At 31.1% G+C, this 15,020-nt stretch overlaps 1 long non-coding RNA gene across 1 annotated transcript; it reads left to right on the top strand.

Annotated features, from left to right (window-relative positions):
- Positions 1–13,945: 13,945 nt before the first annotated feature.
- Positions 13,946–15,020, top strand: LOC143069251 (uncharacterized). Its single transcript, XR_012976349.1, has 2 exons — positions 13,946–14,178; positions 14,505–15,020. It is a non-coding gene; the product is annotated as an uncharacterized LOC143069251 (long non-coding RNA).

Raw genomic sequence — 15,020 nt, 5'->3', positions numbered from 1 at the left:
CTTTGTGTCTGTTTTTTTCTTGTCACTGTCTAAAGAAAAATATCCAGTCCATGTACAATGGAAATAATGATGGTAGAGGAATGATATTGAGCCAAAATGAAAAAGCAGGTAAAGCTGCTCAATTAAGGAAGCTCACTTGTCATGTTTTGGAATTTTGGTCAGATTTTCGGAATCCTCTGGTTTTATCCATTTGAATACCTTGACAAAATTTGCCCGGTGACCCCCATTTTTCTTTTTATAATTCTTTTACATGTATAATGATAAGCTGTCTGTTAAAGTCTTATAAAATTTTAATTACTTTTTAATAGTTTTTGAAGACTTACTCTTGTCAATGATAAAGCTATGAAAAGTCAAGACAGAACATTTTCCCGCCAAAATTTCAATGGATAATATCTCAAAAACAAGCACAGTGACCTATATATTTTTTTTGCTATTTTGATTCCTTTATTAATCCCTATCAATATATGCTAGTGTTTTGAAAAGTTAATTACTTTGAAACTGAGAAGCCAGCTCCGTTAATTTGAAAGTATGTCAATTTTTTATACGACCGCTAAAATTTTAATTTTTTGGTCGTATATTGCTATCATGTTGGCGTCGTCGTCGTCGTCGTCCGAATACTTTTAGTTTTCGCACTCTAACTTTAGTAAAAGTGAATAGAAATCAATGAAATTTTAACACAAGGTTTATGACCACAAAAGGAAGGTTGGGATTGATTTTGGCAGTTTTGGTCCCAACATTTTAGTAATTAGGGGCCAAAAAGGGCCCAAATAAGCATTTTCTTGGTTTTCGCACTATAACTTTAGTTTAAGTGAATAGAAATCTATGAAATTTTGACACAAGGTTTATGACCACAAAAGGAAGGTTGGGATTGATTTTGGGAGTTTTGGTTCCAACAGTTTAGGAAATAAGGGCCAAAATAAGCATTATTCTTGGTTTTCGCACAATAACTTTAGTATAAGTAAATAGAAATCAATGAAATTTTAACACAAGGTTTATGACCACAAAAGGAAGGTTGGGATTGATTTTTGGAGTTGAGGTCACAACAGTTTATGAATTAGGGGCCAAAAAGGGGCCCAAATAAGCATTATTTTTGGTTTTGCACCATAACTTTAGTATAAGTAAATAGAAATCTATGAAATTTAAACACAAGGTTTATGACCATAAAAGGAAGGTTGGGTTTGATTTTGGGAGTTTTGGTCCTAACAATTTAGGAATAAGGGGCCCAAAGGGTCCAAAATTGAACTTTGTGTGATTTCATCAAAAATTGAATAATTGGGGTTCTTTGATATGCCGAATCTAACTATGTATGTAGATTCTTAATTTTTGGTCCCGTTTTCAAATTGGTCTACATTAAGGTCCAAAGGGTTCAAAATTAAACTTAGTTTGATTTTAACAAAAATTGAATCCTTGGAGTTCTTTGATATGCTGAATTTAAAAATGTACTTAGATTTTTAATTATTGGCCTAGTTTTCAAGTTGGTCCAAATGGGGGTCCAAAATTAAACTTTGTTTGATTTCATCAAAAATTGAATAAATGGGTTCTTTGATATGCCAAATCTAACTGTGTATGTAGATTCTTAATTTTTGGTCCAGTTTTCAAATTGGTCTACATTAAGGTCCAAAGGGTCCAAAATTAAACTAAGTTTGATTTTAACAAAAATTAAATTCTTGGGCTTATTTGATATGCTTTATCTAAATATGTACTTTGATTTTTGATTATGGGCCCAGTTTTCAAGTTGGTCCAAATCAGGATTCCATATCAAGTATTGTGCAATAGCAAGAAATTTTCAATTGCACAGTATTGCACAATAGCAAGAAATATCTAATTGCACAATATTGTGCAATAGCAATTAATTTTCAATTGGAGTTATCTTTCTTTGTATAGAATAGTAGTTGATAATATATGTTGAAAATTTGCCAGACATGACTATAATGTCATTTTCTATTTTTATTTGCCAATAACTTTATGTAAATAACTTCATTGGAAATTTGCCAATATAAAATGTTGCTGATGAAGCTTTTTTTCCTTATCTTATCTAAAATGTTTTTAGATAATGAATGTTGGACATTTGCCAGACATGACTATGATGTCATTTTCTATTTTTATTTGCCAATAACTTTATGTAAATAACTTCATTGGAAATTTGCCAATATAAAATGTTGCTGATGAAGTTTTTTTTATTGTTTTATACAATAAACAATGTATATTCACTTTTACTACCAACCAATCTTTACCATTCAGTGATAACAAGCACTTTATTTTACATTTTAATATTTTATGATGTATTTAAAAGAGTAGTTATTGTTGCAAACTCCATTAGAAATTTGAATTGATATCAGTTTTGGAAAAAGGGAAATGGGGATGTGAAAAAAAAGGGGGGGGTTTAAATTTTTCTCATTTCAGATTTCATAAATAAAAAGAAAATTTCTTCAAACATTTTTTTGAGAGGATTAATATTCAACAGCATAGTGAATTGCTCAAAGGCAAAAAAAAACTTTTAAGTTCATTAGACCACATTCGTTCTGTGTCAGAAACCTATGCTGTGTCATGATCAACTATTTAATTTTAGATTTTAAAAAGTTTGAAGAAGAAATCTTTAATTGATTTGTAAAATCTTGACATTTGTTTTGTGTAAAAAAAAACCATGTAATGTCAAAAATTTGATCACAATCCAAATTCAGAGCTGTATCACGCTTGAATGTTTTGTCCATGTTCAGGGTTCGACCTCTGCGGTCGTATAAAGCTGCGCCCTGCGGAGCACCTGGTTGCCACTCTTGTGAGAGTAAAAAGGGTGAGACTTGGAGGTGTCTGCAATGTGTTGTTTAACAAGAAAGGGAACTGCTAATGGATCATCAATGATATTTGGTATACATATATATCTTTATTTCTCAACAAACCAAATTACAATGGTATAGAGATACACACAATAGCTACATAGTGTATATGCAATTGTACCAGCATTACTCATCTCATTTCCATGAAAATAGATTCTTGTTAACTTTTGAAATTTAATTAAATAGATTTGTAATACTTTGTGATTTCTGAACACTTTGGAAGTTGACATGTTGTAGCATCATGTAAAATTTGACAAAGGCTGTTAGATTTTTAAAAATTCATGTTTTAAACATACTGACAGAAAATATGCTTTATTTGAACATAGCCTTTATATCAATACCCGAAAACACTGATTGCAGTAAAACAAAACAAAATGAAAAACAAGAAATGGCCAAAAATTCACAATGTTTTAACACTTAATGAATGGTTATTATCTATTTTGAATTTATTGAACCATAAAACTAATTTTTGACTCTTCACATTGAATAATCCGCGAAGCGGATTATGTAAAATGTGAAGAGTCAAAAATTAGTTTTATGGTTTAATAAAATCAAAATAAATTATTGCCATTCATTATAAATAAATTTCTATCAAAAATAAGGCTCAAAGAACTTTTTATATTATTTATATTAACAATAACAACGTACACACATGTTGGCGTATGAATACACAACGTCAGAGTGGGCGTGTCGCCATCAAAATTGAGAACATTGAAAATAAAACTAATAATTTTTAACCAATCAGAAGACAGTAAAAACACCAAATTTATTTATAAACTTATGAGAAACAAAACATGCAAGCATTGCAGTAAACCATAACAATTATAAGATAAGATAGATAAGATAATATATGTTTTATTTCCATAAGTGGACCCATTACAGGCATAATCAGTACATTGATATTTTTTTATCACATAATTGCAATGGACAATAAACAAAAATAAAAATAGAAATATGTTAAACAAAAAACATGAAGTTAATAATACATGGTCATGTAGTCACATATCAAAACCTGTATGTTTAGTGATTACTGACCATGCACCAGAAGCAGCATCACATCCATTATAGAAAAAAACTTCCAGTTAAGTCCTTCCTCGTGGCTGATGCATAATGTACAAATATTATATTGTTCATATGCAGGATTCAGGATGGGCAGGTTCTTAAAGGACACTCAAGCCTATTCACAGAATTCTGAAAAATGTAAACATTTTACAACACAAGCATAAACTAATATTAAAAAAGATTTTAATAGCATTAAAAATTCTGATATATGCCATTTTGGTCTTGATCAGAATAAGCTTCATTCTTAAATGTTTCCCTTTTAAAATGACCAATGACCACTGAGGCTTTTGCTCTGAGTATAGAAGATTGTGGATTCTATCCCTGGCTTGTTCAAAACAAAATCATTAAAGTTGGCATCTGCTCCTTCCCCACTAATCACACATTACTTAGTAGAAAGTATAAAAAACATGAGCTTTGAGTCAGAACAATTCAAGCAGGGAATTGTTACATGTTAGACCTACCTTACGAGCTTTTGTGTTAGAAATACCTTCCATGTCCTGGTTTCATGCAAAATCTGGTTTATGCACTGACAATGCTGTTTTGAAGGACATCTGTGCCTAAAATATTTGTGAAGTTTTCCAAGGAAAAGATGTTCATCAATTGTCTTAAGTGTGACCATTTTAAAAGTATGAATACGAATTTCAAGAAAATTCTCAGACCGTGAAAAAAATATTTTTGTATGTTTATAGCACTGACGCCAGACACATATGATATTAATTATACAGATTATAAAGGTTGTAAGGTGTAGGTTTTGGAGTGAAATAAAGACATTCAGGTTATCAGCAATTCACAGAGATCAAGGTTATGAAATCACCCCTAAATTGTGAGAGAAAAGAATCCCATTGTCCGGGCATTATGCAATTTCTAAATTTTTTAATCTATCTGTTTGCAATCTAAATAATGTTAAAGAAAAACATTTGAGTTGCACATGCACATGTCACAAACTAAATGTCCAAAAAATCATTTAATGACACATATGACTTAAGTTCACCACATAGGGAAATTGAGAAAACAATTTAAATATTATATTTTGAATTAGGACAACCTGTGTATAATCCTATGAAAGAGAAATTGAAGGAAAACTGGAATTTACACACGTCACAACATTCACTGACATAAAAGACTAAACTTTTTTGATACAGATCGTCAATCTGTGTGCATTTTTGCACTTTACAAACGTGTATGTAATGTTGGAGAAATGCATACCACAAACTATGTGTACCTTCTATGAGTTAAGAACAAAAGAATAATGGTCGTTACTGAACATGTCACTTCTTTTGACCAAGAAAAAATTGTTATATTGCAAATATGCATATAATGTCTGCCACTGGACCATGATATATATCATGTGACCAGTGACAACAAGATGAATGCATTTGTGATTTTGATTCTTATATTTACCTTTATCATAATAGATATAAGAAGATGTGGTGTGAGTGCCAATGAGACAACTCTCCATCAAAATAACAATTTAAAAAAAAGTAAACCATTATAGGTCAATGTACGGCCTTCAACACGGAGTCTTGGCTCACACTGAACAACAAGCTATAAAGGGCCCCAAAATTACCAGTGTAAAACCATTCAAACGGGAAAACCAACGGGGTCTGATCTATATAAAATTAAAAAAAACGAGAAACAAGAAACGAGAAACACATATAAATTACATAAACGAACGACAACTACTGTACATCAGATTCCTGACTTAGGACAGGTGATGGTTTTCTCAGTTCCAAACATTCATTAATATAAATAGCAATATTTTTTCAAAACCTCTAGGTTTTCTTGAATAAAAAGCCAATTAAATTTGGCCATTGTGCTGAACTTAACATATTAAAATATTATCATAAAATTCTTTTCTTAAAACGTTATAAAGGGGACACTGACATAAAATGTTCTTCGTCCTTCAACTTTATCTAAGGTGCATTTTTTATACGACCGCAAAAATTTTAATTTTTCGTCGTACATTTGTATATTGCTATCACGTTGGCGTCGTCGTCGTCTTGCGTCGTCGTCGTCCGAATACTTTTAGTTTTCGCACTCTAACTTTAGTAAAAGTGAATAGAAATCTATGAAATTTTAACACAAGGTTTATGACCACAAAAGGAAGGTTGGGATTGATTTTGGGAGTTTTGGTCCCAACATTTTAGGAATTAGGGGCCAAAAAGGGCCCAAATAAGCATTTTCTTGGTTTTCACACTATAACTTTAGTTTAAGTAAATTGAAATCTATGAAATTTTGACACAAGGTTTATGACCACAAAAGGAAGGTTGGGATTGATTTTGGGAGTTTTGGTCCCAACATTTTAGGAATTAGGGGCCAAAAAGGGCCCAAATAAGCATTTTCTTGGTTTTCGTACAATAACTTTAGTGTAAGTAAATAGAAATCAATGAAATTTAAACACAAGGTTTATGAACACAAAAGGAAGGTTGGGATTGATTTTGGGAGTTTTGGTCCCTACAGTTTAGGAATTAGGGGCCAAAAAGGGGCCCAAATAAGCATTATTCTTGGTTTTCGCACCATAACTTTAGTATAAGTAATTAGAAATCTATGAAATTTAAAGACAAGGTTTATGACCATAAAAGGAAGGTTGGGTTTGATTTTTGGAGTTTTGGTCCCAACAAGTTTAGGAATAAGGGGCCCAAAGGGTCCAAAATTGAACTTTGTTTGATTTCATCAAAAATTGAATAATTGGGGTTCTTTGATATGTCGAATCTAACTGTGTATGTAGATTCTTAATTTTTGGTCCCGTTTTCAAATTGGTCTACATTAAGGTCCAAAGGGTCCAAAATTAAACTTAGTTTGATTTTAACAAAAATTGAATCCTTGGGGTTCTTTGATATGCTGAATCTAAAAATGTACTTAGATTTTTGATTACGGGCCCAGTTTTCAAGTTGGTCCAAATCGGGGTCCAAAATTAAACTTTGTTTGATTTCATCAAAAATTGAATAATTGGGGTTCTTTGATATGCCAAATCTAACTGTGTATGTAGATTCTTAATTTTCGGTCCCGTTTTCAAATTGGTCTACATTAAAGTCCAAAGGGTCCAAAATTAAAATAAGTTTGAATTTAACAAAAATTGAATTCTTGGGCTTTTTTGATATGCTGAATCTAAACATGAACTTAGATTTTTGATTAGTTGGTTCAAATCAGGATCCAAAATTATTATATTAAGTATTGTGCAATAGCAAGAAATTTTCAATTGCACAGTATTCAGCAATAGCAAGAAATCTTCAATTGCACAGTATTGTGCAATAGCAAGCAATTTTCAATTGCACAGTATTGCGCAATAGCAAGAAATCTTCAATTGCACAGTATTGTGCTATAGCAAATATTTTCAATTGCACAGTATTGCGCAATAGCAAGAAATATCTAATTGCACAATATTGTGCAATAGCAAGAAATTTTCAATTGGAGTTATCTTTCTTTGTCCAGAATAGTAGTTGAATCAACTTAAATCATTGTTTTATACAATATACAATGTATATTCACTTTTACTACCAACTGATAAATTAAAACAATCTTTACCATTCAGTGATAACAAGCACTTTATTTTACATATAAATATTTTATGATGTATTTAAATGAGTAGTTATTGTTGCAAACTCCATTAGGAATTTGAATTGAGATCAGTTTTGGAAAAAGGGAAAGGGGATGTGAAAAAAAAGGGGGGGTTAAATTTTTCTCATTTCAGATTTCATAAATAAAAAGAAAATTTCTTCAAACATTTTTTTGAGAGCATTAATATTCAACAGCATAGTGAATTGCTCAAAGGCAAAACAAAAATTTAAGTTCATTAGACCACATTCATTCTGTGTCAGAAACCTATGCTGTGTCAACTATTTAATCACAATCCAAATTTAGAGCTGAATCCAGCTTAAATGTTGTGTCCATACTTGCCCCAACTGTTCAGGGTTCAACCTCTGCGGTCGTATATAGCTGCGCCCTGCGGAGCATCTGGTTACCATATCCTTTGTGATTTATCTATATAGTTTTTAGCATATCTATCTGTCTCTACTTTAAGGGGATGTGCACTTATTCTGATCTTGCAAAATGCTTGTCTATCTTTAAATTTCTTTTAATTGCAGATATTTTTCTGTACCAAAAAAATGTTTAATTGAAAAATAGGTCAAGAGTTTAACTCTACCTGATTTAACAGTATTTTCTCTACATTCTTTCCAATGATTATGAAACCTTGTACATAATTTATTCTTAACTATAGTACATAAACGGCCAACACTTACATTTAAGTTTGGTAAGTTTAGTTCTTTCTGTCATTAAATAGTCAATACTAGAAACCCATGTAGTGATATTGTTTGCATGTAATTTTTTATTACAAATATATGCGTCATATAATAAACCATCCTTTGTGTTCTCTAAGGGACGACATCAAAAGATCGATGTAGGATAAAAAAAAAAACTTAAATCGAATAGTTTGGGGATGGGGGGTCAACAATGCTGCAAGTTTTGTTAATCTGAAATCGATTTTACATATATCCATATAGGTAAATCAATTTTTCCCAAATTAAGTTAAGAGGGGGGGGGGGGGGTAGGGGGGTCAGCGAAAAACCTATTTGAATTAAGTTTTATATCTTACATTGAACTTTTGATGTCGTCCCTAACCTATGAGCATATTTAACATTGCCAATGAAATTGAAAAAATATGCAGGAAATCTTCTTAATTCAGACACAACAGCAAAATTACTTGCTTTTCTGTTAACCCCAAGAATATATTTCATGAATTTTGTGTGCGACTTTTCAGATATGTCTTTTGAATAAACCTTTTCTAAAATATAATCGTTATTCTTCTTACAGGCCACTGAAGTTGTTGAAAACATTCCCCATAGTTCACTGCCATACATTAAAATAGGTTTATAATTGTATGGTCATAAAGGTGCATTAAAGTTGTGACACTAGGATTTGATGATGCAGTGGCGGATCCAGGGGGGGGGTCCGGCCGTTGGAACCCCCTTTTTTGGCCGATCAATGCATTTGTTGTAATCCAAAACAAGCTTTCGTAGAGTTTCTTTTATAGCTCATCTTTACACTGTGTAAATTTACCACTGGATACAAATTAAGTAATTCCTAGGTACTTATAACATTTACACTTTCAAGCTGTTGCCCATTCAAATACACTGGGCAGTCAACATGTTTTCCGGGTTTGTTAAAAATTAAAACTTTGGTTTTATTAAGGTTTACATTTAAACACCATTTTGAGCAATATAATTGTAACTTATCCATTCTGTGCTTATGATATTTCTATACAAATCCCCAACAAATCCAGTTACAAAGTCAGTTTAGGGAGGCAGAGAGGTTGATCGCCAAAACAAAAATAAAATCACATTTTTTTCAAGATATATATAATTTTTTGTGTAAAATCGTTGAAAAAATATTTTTCGCTCTGCATTAAAGCCATATGTGTGGTTTACCAGCAATACATAGCTACATCAGAAACATCGTTCATGAAAATTTTAACAAATATTACCTACATTTCATGCTTAGTTACATCATCACAGTTTTGCATTTAGGTCAAAGATCTTTTTCCGGCGTTTTACGTTTCCGCAAATTGGCATTACTTTTCCGGAAAAAAAACATGACGTTTCCGCAAAAAAAAGTTTACGTTTCCGCAAATAAATATCTTACTTTTCCGGAAAAAAAATTACTTTTCCGGAAAAAAATAAATTATTACTTTTCCGCAAATAATTAAGGAATACCTGTTGATCGAAAGCAAAGCCATAATAAAAAATAAATATTTATTAAGTTAAAGGTCATCAAAGCATGCACATAAAATTCATTATAAAAATGTATGCAAACGTATGTTCAGCACTAATCAGATGTATCTTGATGTATAATAGTTTATAAGTCAGTTCTGGCAGAATACTTGTACCCAACACGTCTTACAAAGTCCACAGTAGTATATTGTCCGTTTGCAAGTTTTGAATTTTGCTCTAAAAGGAAGTCCATCTTTTCCTTTTCGTATTTGCGAACAGGTGCTTTGACAGTAAGAGTTCTCATCTTAATGTAAGATGTTGTTTGCAGTTTTAGTAAAACGTCGACAAAAACAAAAATGTTAGGATGGCTAGCATAAAACTGTTCGTTCAGGTGTGCATGAAAAGACTCAGCACCATTTGTCGTTCTCTTTTCCTCGGGATCAGGAGGTGATGCCCAAATGGTTGGTGGAAATCTGGAATTGCCATCTATGTAAAATTCCAAGATATAATCGGCAAACTTCATACATTTGTCGTCAGATGGAGCATCAGCTATTAACCCAACAAAGCATTCTTCGATCATGTCAGTTGACAAGTAAGCTAAGCCAAAGAAATGAGTTAGCCATTTACCTAAATCCGAATCTTTGTCTTTGTAATCGGCACTTAGACCTAGCGACTGAATTTTTCTCCACCAACTTTGTCCTAAATGAAATCTACAACAACTGATTGTAGCAGCAGGAAATGTTTTCGTAATAGCAGTATGCATTGCACATTCAAAGTCAATGTGAACTACCTCGGGCTGGAGAGTTAATCTTCGGGTAGTGCACACATCAATAAGCAGATCCCACATTTTGATGTAACATTCCTCGGATTTAAGTGGAAGTAACGCAAATACAAGAGGAATGTAGTTACCATTTTTACATCCATGTATCGAATACAGTTGGTAGAAGAATTTCGGACAGGATTTAAATGTGCCATCTATGAAAATATCAGTCATTTCATTACATAGACATTCCAAGTTGGCGAAACATGAAAAAATAACGATTCCCGAATCCAAATCATTCACCAAAGTGAAACTTTCAGTTTTGCTAGTGTTCAAATCCATTTGTCGTAATGTCTCTTGAATTTCTAATCTACTTTTTGGTAACTTTGGAAACTGTTTTCGCCTTTCTCTGTATAAGGACATAGCAACATTTTTCAAGTCTTGATGATTTAATAGATTTTCGTCCATTTTCTGAAGCTCACCTCTAATCACTTGTGACGGTCGCTGGGAAATGTCACCAGAGTTTTGTCGAACACGGACTCGAAGCTGACGTGTTTCTGCCTTGTGTTCATCTCTATCGTTGCTGTGGGTATTCTTGGTTTTCACAACAGCAGTACCTTCGGGATCAGTTGTTATAGATGCTGAGCAACCTTTAAGGGAACTACATCTGCAAAAAGAGAAAACAAATAAGAATATATCAATTCAGATTTATAATGCAATATACAATGACAATATATGTACTAGGTCCATTTTTATGTGTGATCAAATGTTGAGTGTGATTACCTTTTTATGTCTACGGATAAGGTGAACACTTTTAAAACAAATAATTTTCATTGGGTTTCTCAATGAAGTTTAACTAATCCCTACCAGAGTCAACTAGTTATATCTAGTATATTGTAGATATAAGATAGATCAGAACCTTTTCTTTATTAAAAAAAAAATAATAATAATTTATCTTATATATGATATTCAAATATTTAAATATTTATAATTTACAATTTACCAGGTAAATTTGCGGAAAAGTAATAAATACAAATTGCGGAAACGTATACTTTAAATTTGCGGAAACGTAGTATTGGGATTTTGAAAAATTAGCGGAAATGCAATACGCCCTCTTTTTCACATCTTAGGTAAAGGGTGTCTTCAACCTATGCCAACATTTGATAAAAATATATTCAACCTATGCCTACAAACAAAATACAATAGGTGTTGTTATAGCAATTATTAATTGATAAAAGGTAAAATACAGTCAGTATATTTAAGCATTTAATTTTACAGTTATTAACTCTTTGAAAATTCAGAAACAAAAATAAAGTATTTGGACAATTGTGTTGTAGTTAAAATGGAATAATTCAAAATTTTCTAAAAGGACAAAAATTGTTAAATAGAACCCTTGATACTAGCAAAATTGGTTGAAAAAAATAAAAAAAAATCATAATAAAATAAAAAATAGACTAACTTTCTGAAATTAAACACTTAAATATATCAATACTTGAGAAAAAAAGAGATAAAAAGCTAATTTATTGGTGCAAATTTTTATGATAATTTTTGTTCATTATTTTGTTGTCTTTTATATGAAACATAATTAAACAGCAACAAGATATACAAACTTACCAAATTTCAACAGATTTTTTTTTAAATCAAATTAATTTTTCAATATAAAACTTAAAAATATAAATATCAAATAGAATGATTTTTTTGGTTCATTTATAGGCAGCAACTTTCCAGTTGGACAGTGCAACCTCTATTTACTTTGTTTTAGTTTCAAAAAATTAAGTACTCTGTGTTTGTTTTCATTTATTATATTGAGTTGTGAGATTTATGGTTACATTTTGTGTCTCTAATTTGGAAACCGCTTGTGTAGTCCTTACTTTGTGACCAACTTTAGAAAATGTCAAAATTTAGGACCACTTTGTGAAACCCAATAAGGACTAGAATATACCTTAAAATCATCCTTCATGAAAAGCAATTAATGGAGAGTGAAGCAAAGAAAATTATATTCGATTTATTTCCGGGTTACTCCTGAGATATCTTTGTGAAACCTGTCCAAGAGACCAAAGGATAACATAACACCAGTTGATTGTGCAGATGCAGCATCATATCTTATAGTTTGACTTTTGAGACAATCATAATAGTGAAATTTGTCTAATCCTATGTACAGTAGTTGTCGTTTGTTTATGTAATTTATACGTGTTTCTTGTTTATCTTTTTTTTTTATATAAATTAGACTGTTGGTTTTCCCGTTTGAATGGTTTTACACTAGTCATTTGGGGCCGTTAATAGCTTTTTTTTTTCGGTGTGAGCCAAGGCTCCGTGTTGAAGGCCCTACATTGACCTATAATGGTTTACTTTAAATTGTTATTTGGATGAAGAGTTGTCTCATTGGCACTCACACCACATCTTCCTATATCTATATGTTGCTATTAATAGTGAACATTTATAATATATATTTTACACGAGTCAGTGCTTATTAAATACACGAGTATCAATAGTGTATTATGTCATTGTATTTGAAGAAAACTATTTTATATAAAATTTAATATTTTGATCATAATTATATTTTATATTATTCATGAGAACTGATATATACTTAATATGACAAGATGATCGCTTCTTTAATACAAATCCATGAAAATTCTTTTTTTTTCTCATCATTTCATTATATTATTTTTAACTAGTTCCTATATGAAATAGAGATCCTCAACACACACAATTATACCTACATTTTCACTTGTACTTGAAAAAACTTTATACTTTAACGGTAGGTTTAAACTGGTTGTAAATTGATTAGCCCCTGATTAATTTATGTTTTTATAACACTTAATCGGTAACAAATTATTCAACCTATGCCAACATTTTTTCATACAATTTTATACCTAAATTTCAAAATGTTGGCATAGGTTGAGTTAGAAACATGTGTCACCCAAACATTTCTTGAAGAGAATCAACATGCATATCGTATGATATGACAACTGATTTCTAGAGAACTTGGATGAAGCTTCTTAAAATAGTGAACAAAATAGTACGCCCAATCTTTACTTGACCAGAGACATATGACTTATACATGATTTTTTTTTATTGTTCCCAAATCTAATGCAAAAGTTAACAGAAATTGTCTTCTTTCTTTCACGAAAAAATTCCGTAACTTTAAATGAATATATGTATAAAATTTAAAAAAAAAATGGAAATCATTTAAGAACGTTATCTTCAATATTTATCCGAGATAGATTTTTTTGGGGTGATCATTGCAATGACTAATTCATATAAATTTTGTTTACATCAAATACAATAAATCATACAAATTTAAAAAAACCAACAACATTAAATCATATAAGTTTGTTTAAATAATATTATTCAAAAGTATTTTCGATAATTGATTAATTAATTAACATATGTTTATACAGTCTTTAATCTTCTATACACATGAAATCACAATGACCCATTTATGGTTTAATTGCAGGTTTATAGGTATTTGATTAGGTGTGATAATTAGTGCGAAGGAAGCCATAGATTAATCTACATGTAATTTATTCTTTGATGTTTGAGGAGAGTAGCATCTTGACAATAAACAAGGTATAATTAAGATCTGGATACTTTAATATACAGAGTTTGACAGCGTCCTGACAGCGTGTAAGGGGGCGGGGAATGTTAAGGTATATATTTCATTCACCCTCTCAGGAATTTATTCACTCTTCTTCGTACCTTGAAAAAATACACTGCCTAATTATTGTTAAAATGGACTGTTTTACGCTTGAGATGCAAATCTTCCAAACCCCTTGTAACAAATACAGTCAGGTCAACTTCTTTGAATATGGTATGTATAACATTTATGTTAGTGTTATGTTTTAAGTTTCTAAATCAATTTGATAAAAGTAGTACACAATTTTTGTTTTATACAATCTAAGTCTTGAATTTAGAGAAACATTTAAAAGTTGGACAAAATGATAAGGTGAATTGCATTATAAAATCAAATTATAAACGCCTATAATTTATGTTTTCACAATATAAACTTGTGTACATTTATTGTACATTCATAAGTGATTCTTTTACACTTACCAATAATATGAATGTTAGACAAACTAGGTACGCTCTAACAGTTTCAATTGCATATTTGACTATATATTTTTTCAATTATTTCAGACTACTTGGACCAAATACTACAAAATTTACAAGAAGTTTTTACACCATGTCAGCTTAGTCTTGATAATTGTAATACTGGAACAAACTCATTGTACGACGATTTGTTTTATTCCCCGAATCCAAAGAAACAACAACCCACGACTCCAAAACTAGAACTTTGTCGTCTTGATGAATTCGTTTTACAAGAACTGGACATTATTTCGGCAGAACTATCATTCTATAATAGTACCAGAAGAGGTCAAAGGGTCAAGAGAAGACTATTTAGTTGTAGTGGTGACAACGACGAACCTATGCCAAAGAAACGCTGTACAATAAACCTATCACACAGCGAATCTGACGATGACTCTGAGTTTACGTGGTCGTCAGTTTGTCGAATTTAAACACTCTCCTTTTGGAGGCAATATGGAAAATATATATATAATTGCTCAATGTTATACCTTTGTTAGTTATATTCTAAGCATATTTTACACTTGTAATTATTGAATATTAGTGCTGATTAAAAAATATTGAATTTAA

Source organism: Mytilus galloprovincialis, chromosome 3 (genome assembly GCF_965363235.1).
Source record: "Mytilus galloprovincialis chromosome 3, xbMytGall1.hap1.1, whole genome shotgun sequence".
In the NCBI taxonomy this organism is placed as follows: domain Eukaryota; kingdom Metazoa; phylum Mollusca; class Bivalvia; order Mytilida; family Mytilidae; genus Mytilus; species Mytilus galloprovincialis.
The sequence above is the reverse complement of the archived record's forward strand: the minus strand, read 5'-3'. Positions and strand labels throughout refer to the sequence as shown.